Source organism: Neofelis nebulosa, chromosome 7 (genome assembly GCF_028018385.1).
Source record: "Neofelis nebulosa isolate mNeoNeb1 chromosome 7, mNeoNeb1.pri, whole genome shotgun sequence".
In the NCBI taxonomy this organism is placed as follows: Eukaryota; Metazoa; Chordata; class Mammalia; order Carnivora; family Felidae; genus Neofelis; species Neofelis nebulosa.
In genome coordinates this window covers 9,645,834-9,663,547 of record NC_080788.1, presented here as the reverse complement: position 1 = coordinate 9,663,547, position 17,714 = coordinate 9,645,834, and the positions used below count along the sequence as shown (strand labels likewise).

At 39.9% G+C, this 17,714-nt stretch overlaps 1 protein-coding gene across 2 annotated transcripts in view; it reads left to right on the top strand.

The window, feature by feature from the left end:
* AGBL1 (AGBL carboxypeptidase 1) overlaps nt 1-17,714 on the top strand; it is an 840,069-nt gene that overhangs the window by 8,370 nt on the left and 813,985 nt on the right. The gene's annotated exons all lie outside the window — the stretch shown is intronic.

Sequence of the window (17,714 nt, the reverse complement as noted above, 5' to 3'; positions counted from 1 at the left end):
TTTAGTCCTTGAGGGAACCCTAAGAGGCAAGTAGTATTCTCATCCTCATTTTAAAGCTCTAAAACAGAAAACTGGAGAGGTTGACAAATTTCTCACTGTCACAAAGTGAGTGAGTGGCATTGCTGCAATTTGAGCAGAGGGACTCTGACATCAGTGGTATTGACAGGTGTCAATCTCCAGGTGTATTGACTCTCTGAGGGAAAGGAAGGGCATTGAGAAGCATCTGAACCAGTTTTTCCAGGTGGTAAGTGTCTACTGGGAAAATGCAGTCCCCCCGCCCCCCAACTTGGCATACCTGGGAAGGAGAGCAACTGTCCCTGTGAGGCTGGGAGGATTGGCCAAGAGGGTGGAGAACAAGTGCCTAAGGCAGGGGTCAGCAAACTCAGTCAAGGCCAGATAGCTAATTTTTAGGTTTTGCAGGCCATAGGACCTCTGTCACCAACTGTTCAATCCTGTCGCTGTAGTTGTAGATGACATGCAAGTGAATGGGCATAGCTACGTTCCAGTAAAACTTTATTTACAAAAATAAAGGGCTAGATTTAACCAGTGGGCAGTGGTTTGCTGAGCCATTCTGGAGGCCTTTGGGCATCAGCCTGGTAAGAAAGGTGGGAGGTGGGGTGGAAAGAGAATGGTGCAGTGGGGGCCTGCTGAGCTGCAAAATGTCATGAGTGGGGGAGCTCCCCTCATCTTCCATGGGTGTCCTACTCAATAACCAGGATATCCTTCTTGCCAAGGCATCATATCAAATGATGCTCTGGATGTCAGAGTTCCTCTGGGGGCAAGTCTTATAGAACCTGAAATGCACAGTTTAGAAGCCGCATCCCAAGTCATTTCTGCTGCTGTTGCCTTCACTTCTCTGTGTATTAGTGGACATAGTGCTAGTGTCCATCAGCCCTCCAGGGGTAGACTTTCAAGGCCATTTTATCAGCATTAAATCAGTTTCAGAGGCAACTGTTCTCCACTTGGTTGTATCCAACAGTAGTACCAGCACAAGATATGGTCAAACAAGCACTTCTCAAACTAGGTTCTATAGAACACCAGTTTCTCTGGGATGCCAATGCCCTCACAAAGGGTCTTAGTGACAGATGGATTTGAAATGTCATAAATTTACTAGACTTCTTTACTGAAAGAATATTAATCTTCTAAAATCTTTTTAAGCATTTATGTCTTTCAGCTCTCAGTTTAAATGTCCTTTACTCAGAGAGAACTTCTTTTTTTTTTAATTTTTTAATGTTTATTTTTGAAAGAGAGAGAGAGAGTGGGGGAGGGGTAGTGAGAGAGGGAGACACAGAATCGGAAGCAGGCTCCATTCTGAGTTGTAAGCACAGAGCCCGACATGGGGCTCAAACTCACGAACTGCAAGGTCATGACCTGAGGCGAAGTTGGACGCTCAACCGACTGAACCACCCAGGCACCACCAGAGAGAACTTGTCTTGATGGCCCAAGTAGCCACCAGATCCCAAAGTCTCCTTTCCCTAGTTTGACTCTGCATAGAACTTATATTCTCTGATAATTCTTTGTTTCCTCCCATCCTTCTTCCATCAGGGTAGCAATCTCATTTGTCTTGTTCACTCCTTATCTCTACTGCCTAAAGCACTATCTAAATCATAGTAGGTGCTCAATAAATGTTTGTTAATTGAATAATAATATGCACATGGTATATTGAGTTGGGGATATAATATATAGCATTTCCAAACCATCTTGGGGATGGGATAGTTTTTATGGTAAAACCCCATTAGTGTCTCATAGGATATTAGAGAGCCATGGAGCATATTTGGGAAATGATGACTATAGGCCAATGCTCCATTAAATCACTGCTGGTCCATGAGTGTTGAATTTCTCCTGGTCTGGAAACTGACTTCTGGCATGTTGAAACTATTCTGACCTGAGTGCTTGCAAAGTTAGTTCTATTGGAAACCTCGGGTCATTTCTCTGTTTAGTGGATTCCACTAGGCAATGACTCTGCCAAGTGTCTGCAGGTCTTGAGTAGACATGAATTCTGGTCCTTGATTGGAAGGAAGAACATAAGCAACAGATGTGGAGGTTTAGAGAGAGTTTCTTCCTAGAGGTCACGAGATCCATTCTGTGTCTGATCAGGACGCCAGGTGGTTGATAAGGATGGCATTAGCCTCAGGTTTCAGATGAAAGCCAAGGTCAGATTTCATAGTTGGGGTATCTGATGAAACTTTCCCTAGGGGACTTGGGGAGAAGGCAGCACCTCCAATAAATGTCCAGTCAGGAGCTCTCTCCCCACCTTTCCAAAGACAAAAGAAAAGAAAAAAGACTCCAAGTGGTGTTAACATCTCTAATCTCTGGATCGCACCAATCAGTACAGTTCAATGCCCTGCATTTCTGAATCCTAATCATCTTTTTTTTTTTGAATCCTAATCATCTTTATTCCATCCCTTTGAAGACGTGAATTAATCTAAGTAGTTCCTATGACAATGCAGATATCTTTCATTTCTCATAAAAGAAAGGCTATAAGCAAATCTCATTTTGTTCTTGACTTTCATTATTAAATCATAAAACATGTATTATACATCCTCATATATATTGGTATATATCATGTACTGGCATATATACTATATATATTATATAGTATATATATAATATTATATTATATAGTATATATATTATATAGTATTTATATTATATAGTATTTATATTATATAGTATTTATATTATATTATATTTATTATATTATATTATATTATATTATATTATATTATATTATATTATATTATATATGTATATATATATAGTATATATATATTCTAAAGGAAAAAGATTCCCCAAGGGACAGCTAAAATTTTGCAATGAGGAAGAGGCTAAGATGATAACATTTGAAGAAAAACGGGTATTAAAATTGAAAGAGTGTTTTTGTTGTGAGCCACCTACATTTGTTGAGCACTTACTCTGTGCCAGAAAATATTCTAAGCATTTTTCATGTTATCTCACAACACTCCTATAAGGTAGGTACAATTACTATCCTCATTGTACAGGTGAGGACCATAAGGCACTTGCTCCCTATAAGTAAGAGAATTAGGGCTTGAACCCAGGCACAGCTTGGTTCTAGATTGCTATTACTCATTGCTATTACTCATCAGGCTACAGCATTCCTTTTCCTTTTATCTGTCCTTGTTACCACTAAATAGTTTTTTTCCTTATTAAGGAAGTAATACAAGGAAGGGGGTAGGTGAATGAGCGAAGTAGGTGAAGGGGATTAAGACGTATAAACTTCCAATTATAAAATAAATAAGTCATGGAGATGAAAAGTACAGCATAGGGAATAAAGTCAATGATAGTATGATAATGTTGTATGGCGACAGATGGTCACTACACTCAATGTTGAGAGCATTGTTTAATGTATCGAATTGCTGAATCACTATGTTTTATGCCTGAAACTAATATAGCATTGTATGTCAACTATACTTCAATAATAGAAATGAAAAAAGTAATACAAGATAATTATGACAAAAATTTATTAATATATAAATATAAATTATAGGGAATAAAAATCCCCCCATGAAGTCCTATTCCTGAAGACCAACACACAAGCGTCTGCTGTCTTTTCTTTTAGATGGTTATACACATGCGGCAATATGTATATTTCTATAACTATGTACCTATGTCTCTATCATTTTAACACACTATTGTTCAATTTGCTTTTCCAACATATCAGTTTAATTGAACATCTTTCAAAGCAACACATACAGATTTGGCTCAATATTTTGTGGTAATTATATAGTAGTTTACTACATGGATGTACCATATACTAAATAAATAGAAGTACATTTTCTTCTAGGGTTTCACTTGAATTTGACTTTATGTTTTTTATTCTTTGATGTTAGATGTGTTACATTTCAACAGTCAGCTCTTCAAACTTTTCTTTCATGGATTATTATTATTTTTTTACATACAGTGTTATATTAGTTTCAGGTGTATAATATAGTGATTCAGTAATTCCATACATCACTCGGTGCTCATCACGACAACTGCATTCCTTAATTTTCATTGATTATTTTTGACCATAAGACATACTTTTCCCCATGATCTCACTCTCACACTTAATGCTGTTTAAATTTAACCTGGTACCATTCTCTTTTTCTTAAGTCCTGCTGCTTTCTTAGAGCTTCTCTGCCATACCACACTTCACCAGCATGCGGCAAAACAGTTAAATTTATATCCTTCAGATTTCTTTCCTGGAAGATCCCAGTTCGATAGCATCCAATAGAGCTCTGCTTGACAATATTTGGAAGCTTTACATTTGACATAAATGTTTATTTAAAATGAACATAAAAAGGTTTCTTGGCTGGGTTTCAGGAGGCCGGAGCTGATTTTGGATGCTGCCACTGACTTTCTGTTTGACTTGAATCCCCTGGGCCAGCATCCTCTGTATTTTAATAGTTTTCAGATTTCAGTGCTAGGAGATTTTCCCAGCAATATCATCTGCTTCGTTGGTATATTATGACTCTCTTGTTATGGTTCGTTCATTTATCGAATGACTCTGTTGTTCCAGAGGCTGCACTAGGTAGTGGGTGGCAAGGTTCTCAGAATATTATCAACCATGCACTATCCTATTGAAAGACTCCTGAATGCTAATGACTAATGTCAGGAAGGATGAGATCCGGAATGCTGTGGTCACACCTGTCCCCCAATGCTCCGTGGACCATTCTGTTCTGGGGTGACTGGCTGAGAACACATTATTGTCATTACTCCAAGTCTCTGGAGGAAGATCCGAAGTCTCAGCACCTGTAACATGTTCAGCTGTGTCTACACACCTTTGTTAATTCATATGTAGTCTTTTTTTTTTTTTAATTAAAGGGCAATGATTCTCAATCTCTTAATTCTTTTGTTTTTCTTCCAGGAAGCAGGGAATCATAGATCACATTCTGATGGCATTGAAATCTAAAGACACGTTTCCCCAGATAAATGCACAAGCAAACTTTTGTGAATAATTTCAGGGTAACAAACCACACCATAAGGTTTCACTTTCTCGAGGTCTTTATTTGGGTTTGTTTCATACCATAGAGCTCTTCAAGGTCAGAATAGTAGAGGTAAGTTCTTTTTTTTTTTTTTTATAATGTTTTCATTTATTTTGAGAGAGAGAGTGTGTGTGTGTGAGTGGGGGAGGGGAAGAGAGCGAGGGAGAGAGAGGGAACCCCAAGCAGGCTCAGCACTATTAGCCCCTGATGTAGAACTTGAACTCACAAACCATGAGACCATGACCCAGGCTGAAATCAAGAGTCTGATGCTTAACCGACTGAGCTACCCAGGGGCCCCAATAGAGGAAAGTTCTAATTACCATAAGGGAACCCCCACACTTCTGTCCAATTGAGATATTCCCCTCATGTTTCCAAACTGGGTGCAATATTCTTGCCTCCATAACACAACCTGGTCTTTTATACCTGATCTATACTTGTAAAAATCATAAGTACCTTTGATAGATCAACTGAAATGTTACTTTCCCTCTAAAAAACCCCCTTTCCTGATAATCTGAGTAGATGATATTTCTCCTCCCTCTGAGGTAACCCAGAAGCATCTGTACTTCTCTCTTAAATCATCTGTTCTTTGCTTTGTTATAAATATAGATGTTCTTTATCTAGTCAACAAACTTTTATTAGGCATTGGGAATCCCAAAATAAATATGACATGGTCCTTGTCCTCCCAGAGCTCATGGTATGAAGAGGAACCAGATATATATTCAAGAATCTCCCAAAAGTTGCAGACCCTGTGCCTGGGAAAGCATACACATGCACTTAAACCAAGCAATTAAATCTTAGAGGATTTGCCTACAGTTTGAATAAGAATTTATGCCATGTGACTGCTTGGGTCGACATATGAATAAATGATTATAGAGCATTATTATAAATAAAGAAATAACAACATGCCCAGTGTACTTTTGGAAGAAGAGGAATCTCAAACAATCTCTAACCTTCCATGAACTTCTGCTCCTGAGTAATAGATTAGATAATTCAGAACAACCCTTGCACTGGACCCAATTAAAAAAGTGTGGATAAAACAGGAATACTTTTTCTGAAGAGCATTAATATTCTAATAAGATAATGAACATTTAATGTACTAAGGTCAGGAGAGGTGGGAAACCCAGAGAGGTGAGCAGAATTCTGGGTCTTCTGCCTTGGAGGCATTTACTGTTTTGGAAGGTGTGGTTGGAAAGACTGAGTTGTATGTACATTCTGTGGCCTTGCACATCTAGAGGTACAAGAGTTGAGACAGGACTTGTCAAGAGTAGGGACCCTGGAAAACTACTCCCTACCTTTGAGCTGATTCCTGAAGGGCTGCTTCCTAAAAGTAAAGGTAAACTAAACACCAGCTAATCTTCACATTGACCCATTTTTCATCTTGTCTGGGTGGCCTAGAAATATCTTAAGAATTAGACAGGTGACCTCAGATCCCTAGAGCTTCTAGGTGCCTGGTAGTACAAAGTAAAATCTCATTGGTGGAAGAAAGTGTCATACTAGGCCTTACATAAATTCTACCAATAATTTGAAAACTAGGCCCAAGGGGAAATAAGTCCATATGAGTAAATGTCACAGAAACAATATGACAGTATTAGACCCACCAGCACTCCAAAAACTGGAATTATCAGACCCAGAATGTAAGAGAGCTTCGGTTATTACATTCAAAGAGATTAAGATCAAGTGTGAAAAATTTGGCAGTGAACTATAATCCATCAAAAGTGATATGGAAGATTTGAAAAGGAGCCACATGGAAATTCTTGAACTGAAAAATAATATAACCTAAATTAAGAACTCAATGGATAGGTTTGGGGCACCTGGGTGGCTCAATCAGGTAAGTGTCCAACTTTGGCTCAGGTCATGATCTCATGGTCTGTGAGTTTGAGCCCTGCATTGGGCTCTGTGCTGACAGCTCAGAACCTGGAGCCTGCTTCAGAGTCTGTGTCTCCCTCTCTCTCTGCCCTTCCCTCACTTGTACTCTGTCTTTCAAAATAAATGTTAAAAAAAAAAAAGAACTCAATGGATAGGTTTAACTGCGGTTTAGACGTGGCTGAAGAAAGAAGTGAAAATCAGGTCATCAGAAATCATCCAGAACAAAGCACAAAAGGTCAAAAGGATTGAGCATGCAGAAGGGCAGGTAAGAGCCATAGAGGATAGAGTGAGAAGATCCAACTTACCTTTAGTTGAAGTGCTCATAGGACAGGACAGAATGGAGTAGTGATATTTCAAGAGATAATGATAGAGTCCCCAGTCTTCAATATGCTATCCATTCCTTGAAAATGGAGACAGTACCTACCTTACTCAAGTCTGTGTTCCATGAAACATCTAGCAGTACTTTATTGTTTGTTGAATTTGTTGGGTGAGGAAACCTTATTATTTTCTATTTCATTTTACATTTTTGGAATCATGTTGGAAGTTCCTTTAAAATGGTATATCTTTAAAGCAATATTGGGAAATTACTGTCTGAATATAGATATACATTCAAATATCCAAATCTCTGTATTTGCACTTGCCACTCCAAACCTTAGAGCTTAATCTACAGTTGACACCATGGATGAAGTTTACGCTCTTGTTTGAGATCTGATGATTCATTTCTGACCCAAAAAATCCCCCTCAAATTCATATATGTTACCTATTAATCATACTCCATTTGTTTTCTTGCTGCTTAAGCTTTATAGCTGACTTTGGCAATGTGTTATAAAATTCTAATCTGGCCACAGCTAATTAAAATGTTCTAGGGATGTCTGGGTGGCTCAGTGGGTTAAGCATCTGATTCTTGATTTCTGCTCAGGCCATGATCTCACGGTTTGTGAGACTGAGTCCTGTGTCGAGCTCTGTGCTGACAACATGAAGCCTGCTTGGGATTTTCTCTCTCTCTGCCCCTCCCCTGCTCTCACTCAAAATAAATAAATAAACTTAAAAAACATAGATTTTAAAATGTTCTATTTACTTGCTTTTGCTCTGTTCTCCTTAATGATATGGTATTCTGATAAGTAACTTCATATTTTCCTTTAAAATAGGAAATGCAAAAGATGCCTGGGTGGCTCAGTCAGTTGAGCATCTGACTTCGGTTTTGGTCATGATCTCTCTCTCAGTTTGTGAGTTTGAGCCCCATGTCTGGCTCACTGTTGTCAGCACAGAGCCTCTGTCCCCCTCTCTCTCTCTGTCCCTCCCCCGCTCATGCTCTCTCTCTTTCAAAAATAAATATGTAAAAATAAATAAATAAAATATAAACTAGGAAATATGATGTTTTATCAGTTTCCCGGGAAACAGATTTGGAGACAGAGACTTGTGTGCAGGAGTTTCCTGGAGGAGTGCCTGGGGTCCACACAGGGGGGAATTAGGGAAGCAAGGTTGGACAGAGGGAGGAGTTGAAATGCAGTGTAGCCACAGCAAAGGCTCCGTCTGATCCCACAGGGAGTTCTGGAACTTGGAAGGTCCTTTGGCAATTGTCCTGTTCTTCAGCAGGGTGAGTGAGCCCTTGTACCTCTGCCCCTGCACCAGGGACCAGTAGTTGGACACAGGCTGCTCCCACATATGGGACATGGCCTTAAAGACTCTACCTGACAGCAATCCCCAGAGGCAGGGCACAGGTGAGAGGTGCTAGTCACTAAGGTTCCCTCCAGCGGTAGGGGGGGGGGGTGTGGTGGTATTTGTACCTCAGTCCTGAAGGGGGGACCAAGGAGGCACACTGACAGCATCCACTCTACGTGATCACCCATGACACTGGGCAACAGGAGGCCTAAGTCCGAATCTTGGCTTTGCTGCTAATTGGCTATGTGATCTGGACCAGCCATATAACCCTCTGGGTCATGGTTTCATCATCTTTAATGTTTTCTTTTTTTTAATGTTTATTTATTTTTGAGAGGGGGGAGGGGCTGAGGGAGAGGGAGACAGAGGATCTCTTTGCTGTCAGCAGACAGCCCCATGTGGGGCTCAAACTCACCAGGAGATCATGACCCAAGCCAAAGTTGGATGCTCAACCGACTGAGCCACCTAGGTGCCCCTTCATCTCTAAAATGAGGAGTCGGAATAAGGTCAGTTTTTCCTCAAAATTTAGTCATTTGTTTGCCAGTTCCATGACTGTATTTTCATACTTTTGGATCAGCAATACTATTACTCAATACCATTGTTTCCTTAACATAATTTCTTTCTAGTAAATTTGTTCCTTTTAACTTAACTTCATGTAAGGTGGCAATTTACATGCAACCATAAACATAGCAATAGCACTTAGCACAAATAGGAAGTAGCCACAAAAATAAATTTAACATAAATAACACAGTGCTGTTAAAGTCAGCTAAGCACAATTGCCTGTGGAGTCTCTGAGCCTGAGGCCTGCTCTCACTTTTCTGAAAAGAGAGCAGCTATCGGAGAGGAATTGGAAATACATTAATAACTAAGACTTTAACAGACATTTCCCAAGAGAAGAATACACACTTTCCTGAGACGAAACATTTTTCTCTGTGTAATTCAGTGATATTTAATGCTATGTTTCCTGTAGCACCTAAATCCAGGTCATATATTCTCAATGGGAAGTTTTTGACCTTTCATGCAAATCCTGGATTAGGTAGTCTTTAGGCTAAAAGTATATTAGTCCATGATTCTCTCCTTGCCTGAGAGGAGTGTTGGGGAGAAGATACTTACAACTTATAATTTTTTTAAGGTCATACATTTATTAGACTGAGTACTGGCCGGAAGCTTGAGGAATTAAATTCATTGGTTAGGGCTCCTAATTTTATGAGCACACCATATCTGAAATGTGGCCATGGTGATAAGCAATGAGAACCTGGTGTTTGAATTCTTCTAGTCTACTGGGAAGAAGGAGCCTTTCGTAGAAGGTAGACACCCCTTCCTTGATAGCCCAGCACAGACCTACCTTGTGCCTTAGCTTTCCCTCTTCAGGCATTTCTGATCCAAGGGAGCCGCTACATGATGCTGTCATCCTGAGAGCAGTAGTTTCTTCAGATGCCTTTTCCCTGCTGACCAAGGGTTAGCCGATTTATCATGGGACATTTAGGCATTATTAGGGGGAGCCTAGAAAATTCTCCTTCCCATGATCTTTCTGGAAGGTACCAGACCCTACACTGAGCTGCCCCATGCTGCTGTCTTGCTTTCAGACTTCTCTCCCCTCTGCACAAGCCAGTCACCCTCAGGAGTGGAGCTTTGAGTCTCCTCTAGAATTTCAGCTGTATCCTAAATTTTATTAGCATCACTCTTCCTGATTCTTTGTTTAGCTGTTGGTAACAGATGCTGTATCCCAGTCTTGGCACCCTTTAATTCCCAAATGTTAGGATTTGGCATCTCCTACCAAATTCACCCAAATTCACCAAGCAGGGGATGAGTAGAGTTTGCTGTCAGTGCCAATTTACTCCCATAAGTAAATTAGGAAAAATGCCATCCTTTAGGCTAGTAAAGGCACACCCCTCATTCAGTTAAATCTACATTCTGAAAATTCCTAAGGAATTGAGACCATAAGTACTCTTTGCTTCTATCATAAAACCAATTTATGTCAATGTATAAATAATGATGATAATGGCAGTCATCATCCTAATAGTAAGAAGGTGAGACTGAGTAGGAGGAGGTACAAGAAGAGAGAGGAGAAAGGAGAGAGCTTTACTGAGCATGCACTAGTTCCAGGTACTATGTTCTGGGGGCTCAAGGTGGGGGGGCTAACAGTCTTTGAAAACAGACACCTCTGCCTGATGAAGTGATCCCTCAGGTTTTAGAGCTCAGATGTGGTTGAACAAATGAGTGTCTCTTATTCCCTTCTGGGCCAACCCAATTACAGTAATTTTTATGGCTCTCTCTGTCTCTCGGAATATAGTCAGTCCTCAGGCTGAATTCAACAAGTTTGTGAAAGCATGTTAGTTTTATATGTACGGTTTTATTTGGTGTGACTTACAAGTCACATGGAATATGCGAAATTATGCCGGTCTTTACCTAGTGACCTGCCAATTCAGCCCTCCATTTCTTCAAATCTCATCTGAGAATTACTTTTCTCTTTACCTCCAAATGTCTTACTCCCCATGCTGTTATTCAATTCCGAAAATGGCACAGGGACAAAACTTACATGAATAAATAATGTGCAAATAAATGTGTGTTTGGTCTGATGTGTGGGTGACTTCTCTGGTGTATTGTAACCTCATATTCAGTTTTATTTGTCAAGTGCCTGGATATACAGAGAACAGGATGGTTCAATATTCAGTGAATGTGGCGTTTACATTACACGTACTTGATCTTTGTATGATTTGGTTCATTGAATTGTTTTTAGGAAAGCTATAGTCCCCATTACTCAGGAAAAATGCATTTGGAAACACTCGAAGTACCCATGGTCAAAGCAGTTTTCATGCATGGTGTGCTGGGGGTCATGAAGATGGAGGGCTGATAGGTTGCAGATCTGTGGACCTACTAGAGCCCTCATCAGAGCCAGGAAACCTCTATTTTGGGATAACACATACCTTTTCACTCAATTCCAGTGGTTGTCAACCAGGATAATTTTGCCCCCTAGGGGACATTGGGCAATGTATGGAGACAATTGTGGTTGTCACAATTGCGGGGGATCCTGCAGGCTAAACGTCCTATGTTACTTAGCATCCTAAGCTGCTAAGTGCTAAATGTCCTACAAAGAATCCTGCCCCCTGCTGCCCTAATAAAGAATTACTCAGCTTAAAATGTCAATAGTGCCAAGATTAAAGTCCTGCCCTATTCAATCACCCCTTTGTGCTTTTTACTAATCTAGGTGAAATTTAACATGGCACAATACCAGAGAGCACAGTGTAATTTTGTTCAAATAATACTTTCTCTGAGAAAGACGGTGATGCTGTGCTTGCTAATTCTTGGAGTTGCTCTTGGAAGAATCAGGCCAGTGGATCTCAGGACAAACGTTTTCTCTCCAGTCGTCTCCTCCTCACTCCCCTCTGGCAGAGTGCTGTTGAGCCCAGAGAACCAATTGGCAGTAATCAATGTGATTTGCTTTGATGCATTCCTGAGGCTGAAGGAATTGTTGAACTCTCTGAATGACACATGCCTGGAGGCGAAGAGTAACATAATTCGCAAAGGAGAGAAAGAGACCAATTAGAGCTGATTAGAAATAGAACACACCGTGGGAAGTATTCCGGAGCCCAAGATCATTCTGGAAGATCCAGGTCTGCCAAAAACCAAAGACGGACACGGTGTCCTATGGTGTCCAAGTACACAGGAGACCACAGGACAAGGTGAAGTAGGAGAATTTTACAAACACTGTGAACTCCTGTACTTATGTCTTCTGCAGCATGATTAAAGATTGTACTGCTTAATTTTGATCTGTAGTGACCAGACAATGGGATTAACTCCAGAAAGAGCTGAATTTCAATCTTAGTTCTACACATATGAAGTATGGGCTCTTAGGCATGTTACCTAACGTCTTTAAATGTCAGTTTCCTCATCTACCAAGTGGGGAAAATGAGATCTACCTGTGGTAAAGATGAAAAGGAGGCAGCATTGCAAAGGTGCCAGTGCAGTCTTGGCAGATGGTTGGTGAATGTTCACCTGCCAACTCTTCCCATCCTACCAAAATGTTGAGCTTCTCAGAAGCACTTTCTCGGAAGCCTTTTGGATGTGCATCAAAGTGCAAGCCACGCTCTAGAATTCTTAGTGGGGACAGGAAGATGGTTTATTACCATTGCGTTACTACTTACATTTAACCAGCATTCTCTCCTCCATCATTGGTAGGGGGGCAGGGAGGAGAGAAATGGGAGGAAGGAGGATAGCAAACACTTGCTTCCAGCCTCCTCCATGGGTGAGAAGACAGGACTCTCTAGAACAGGCTGGGTGGCTGTTTTGTCCCCTCCAGCAGTCCTCAGAGTCTCAGGCGTCAGTAAGGGTTGGTTCCAATTCCACTGGCTTCTATAGTAATACCTCACTTTTGGTAACTCAGTTGTCTAGAAAGATCAGTACTCTAGAAACATAACTGAGAACCAAAACAACCAATGAATGCATGGGAAGAGCCCAAACTGGTGTCGTGTTGTAAGTTCAGACGAGGTGTTAGGAGAGCCCCATGCTACTCTAATCAGAGCGGCCTTACTTTTATTTTACATGCAGTTAAATAGCCTTTTGATCTAGTTTTCAAGCCAATCATTTCACTGGGACCAAGGGATTAAAGGTTAAAAGGGAAGACACTAATGGTAACTCCTTTGACAAAAGCAAAAAATGGCAATTCTATGTCCAAGCAGAAGCTTGCTCACCTTCACACACTGATGAGAGTAATGATTAATTTTCATTATTATGAGCATGCATCCTCTCCAAGAAAGCGGAAATGATTTGGAGTGTTTCCTGCTTAAAAGGGAATGGGAAATTTCAAACTTTTTCATATCTATCTATCTATCAATGTACCCACATATATTTATATTTCTTTCTCTATATCTCATGTATATGATGAGATAAAATGAGGATGATGTAAAGTGAAAAGGGATAATATTTCCACTATAATTCTTTGCTGTACTTAGAAGATTCTTGTTAAATATTGTTATTAATATAAAATACTGTAATTTGATAATCAGGGGTGGACCCAGGTTTTGTAAGACCTGCAGTTTCTACATCTTTTAGCTCCCTCTTTGAGAAAAAGGGTACAAAATTACAAATACAAAATTAAAGAAAATGGGAATATTTATTTAGAAAAGTAAACCTTTGCAAAGTAGTGATCTTTAAAATGCTGACAAATACCGTGAGCATCCCAAAATCCATAAAAATAACGTTATTTTTTTAAATTGACTTCCTGACACTTATAATTCTTTTTTCATAAGGTTTTTGACTGAATATTCTTTGATTGCCCTATTCACATGGCATCTTATAATTCTGTTTTCTAAAGAGAATAAGGGTAATTCAACCTGTTTTCTAGCATGACTGATCAGAATTTACTTTTTACTATGGATAATCATGGGAAATTTTTTTTCAGCTTGACAACTTGTGTTTGGTCATGTCTGGTAAACTTTTAAGATTATTGTCAAATTTGAGAAAACCTCTGTTAAGATTCTTTTATAAGAGCTGTTAAGTTTTGAAAGAATATTTCATAGACCATATTCTGGCTCTGAACATTGTATGCCTTATGGCTGTAGCATTCCCCACATCTGGGGCTGGATCCTGCAGGCTATGTTCCCATCATGATGGGACCTTCATGTCATGATGATGGTGAGTCTGTGGAGGTAGGAACACTTCTGGAAGCCATTGGAAGCCATTGTTGCACAGGATGGCTAGCAGTAAGTTAACTATACACAAAGGTTACTGTAAATCGTGGAAACAAATCCTGCTGAAACCGGATGACTGAGTCCTTAACTCTAGTGTCACTCAATATGTGGGAAAAGTACCTGCAGGAAGTCAGAGAGGAAAGAAACAGGGTCTTAATTGTGGTTAAAATACCTTCCTTCTGCAAATTATGCACAAACGTACGACCACGTAAACACATAGCTGGGACCCCTCTCAGGTCTTGAAAGGGTCCCATGCTGGTGGGGGCTCTGAACCTCAAACTCCATACAATTCATGGCCAATCTACTCTGATAATAGTAACTAGTACTGAAAAGAGAAGAGAATTGGTGGACGTGGGCCATCACTTTGCTAGGGAACTAGCTGTGTGGCCCTGGGTAAATCATTTCATTTTTTATGGACCTTGCTTTCCCACTTTCAAAGTGACAAGTGTGAACGTGGTGATGTGCTAGGTCCTGATTCCCCCGCACTGAGTGGCCCCGAGGACGGTTTCTGAGCAAGCCCAGCAGGGTCAGGGAGGATGGAGCCAAGCAAGAAGTAGTTACTGCCTTAAGGACCATCTCTCCCTCCCCATCATGGCCAGCAGAGATTTGCTTAGCAAACAAGCCCAATGTTTTCCCAGCAGAGCAGAGCTATGAAAACTTGGCACCACTGAGCACTGGTACAATTACTGGCTGTGACAGGCCTATCTTTTATTTTTCTGGGAGCAAGATGTAAGGAGTGAGCTGTCTGAGTGACTGACCCGGGCATTCCTCTCTGGAAACTATCAGGACTGGAGGAGAATTGTCTCGGAGGCTGCAGGTCTCAGGCCAATTTCCCCAGCTAGTCCTGAGCAGCTCTTGTTTTCGAGGATGACTAGAAGTCAGGTCAGACTAATTTGGGGGAGGGTTCCAGTGCCTTCTCTCTTCACCTCTTGACTTTTAATTCCTCTCATTTGATTAGGGAAGTGGGAGCAGGAGAAGGTGGGTGGTGACTAGTCTTGTCTGGTGATAATTACTTTGAGTGTACTTTTGACATGAAAACTCATTTTCTAAAAACGTAAAATCATTCCTATCTCAGCCAGCTTGACCATACATAAAATTCCTTTTCCAAGATTCCTTTTCAACAAACCTTCGACAACTTTTTTATATCCATTCATTTTTTTGTCCTTTTTTTTTTTTCCTTTGTTCATTCTGGAACAACCATTTAACTTTCCTAACCTACTTTTATTACACAGCTGTTTCCTTTCACCCTTATGATTTCTAAAGAGTTTTAATTACATATATTGATTAGAATTCTTAATCCTTAGGCTCTTTTATTCCTAGTGAAAACTAAGAAGTAAGCAATTGTGGACTGTCTGTTATATTAGCATCATGTGGATTGGCAAACAGAACTATGTTTCATAATTTCTAGAAGTATATTCTTCCTGATAGTAAATTTTTCAATGTGGCACAAAACATGGTTACTAATAGACCCGACTATGTTTAATTCCTCTGTAAAAGGAACCCTTGGTGTACAAACCTGTATTCAGTAACTAATGTTTCAGATCTTATTTGGAAATGATCTAGATATTCAATGAATATTCATTATTTAACTCATCCCACCAAAACTTGAAAGTTTCAAGTTATCAAAATGATTACCATACCATACCATACAGCATAATTATTATTGAAAAGCTCATTTAGAAACTTTTAATCTTAACATCTATTTGATTTACTTGTTCCTAACAGTTATGTTTAGATTCTTTATAAAAATTCCATGAGTTATTAAACAGCTAACCATCATTTTAAGTCATCTTTCTTGCTGAAACATTCTGTAACAGAGAAAACACTGTTTTTGACTTTTAGTAAACCTAGGTAGCATAGAAGCATTATATCTCATACTGATAACCCTAAAGACATGCCTGTTTTAATTAAACCAACACCCTCAAGCTAGCTTTTATTTCCCAAAGAGTATTCTAGATCACATGAATTTGAGAAACACTGGGGTTAGTTTCTATATTTCTGAGAGTATACTTGATTATATAACGCTTTTTTGTCTTTAAGCCAAGTAAACTGAGCTCTTTACAAATTAACTTTGACAATACCATCCAGAGGTAGAAAAAAAAATCACACATCTATAATATACATACACAGACACAGAGACCTTAAAGCTTTCATTTTAAAAATTTTAGCCATGAGACAGGTATAATAATGCAAAACTCACTAGTTTATAAAAGAACAGTTGGATCTAGACTGTGCTTTTGGCAGATGGAATCTGTTAAGATTAACTACTTAGATGGGTGCAGCTTTTTACTAATATTTATGAAAGACACTTCTAAGTTTTTTCATAGACCTCATTTTCAAGATAACCTTTCCTTTTGTAAAAAATTCCTTCTGATCAAAATTACCTTGGTTCCCAGTGAAGACCAGGTAGAGTACTTGGATCGCAAAAGGCACAGTGACAGAAGGTGAGCTCTACCAGGAAGGACTTTTATTCCCTACATCCAGATCTTTTATAATATCTGCAAACCTCTTGGGAGAGAGAGAAGCATGCACACAAGTGGGGGAGATGCAAAGAGAGGGAGGGAGGGAGGGAGAGAGAGAGCGAGAGAGAGAGCGAGAGAGAGAGAATCTCAAGCAAGCTCTGCATTGTCAGCACAGAACCTAATGTGGTGCTTGAACTCACAAACTGTGAGATCAAGACCGAGCCGAAATCAAGAGTCAGATACTTAACTGACTGAGCCACTGAGGTGCCCCTAGAGCCTCATTTCTATTCTTGTAAAAACTCAACTTGTAACACAAATATAGTTGTTCTCAGTTTTTCAAAGAATTGGTTTGCAACTTGAATGATATCAAGAAACTGACCCACCCATCCAACTATATTTTCTTCAATTTGCTTTTTTATATCAGGGGGAAGATCTTTAACTAATATGGAGATCCAAAGATTCCTATGTCCTGGATCTAGGACTGTGTGTTTTTAGAATGATTCAGTAAACCTTCTACAAGCCTTCAGAATATTTTTCTTTCTCTTTGGGTACATAGCTTCATTTGAGGTTGGGGGAGAAGGCCAAAAGTAAGTTCCTGCCTGGCTCTGAGTATCAGCTTCCAATTTGGCCAACTTCTGACCATAGAAGTACCTTAAAAAAAATCTTAAAAATTTTTTTTAAATGTTTATTTATTTTTGAGAGAGAGAGAGAGAGAGAGAGAGAGAGAGACAGACAGACAGACAGACAGAATGTGAGTGGGTTAGGGGCAGAGAATCTGAAGCAGGTTCCAGGCTCTGAGCTGTCAACATGGAGCCCAACGCGGGGCTTGAACCCATGAGCTCTGAGATCATGACCTGAGTTGAAGTCGGATGCTCAACCAACTGAGCCACCCAGGCGCCCCCCAAAAATCGTTTTGAATGTCTTGTCAGGTTTTGGCTGGACAAACAGTAAATATTCCTGGTGGTATTGAACAACTCCTTGGATGCAAGAGGCATTCCTAAAGAGGATGCAAAAGATACTATCCTCCCAAGACTTAAGGCCACTCCCAAAAA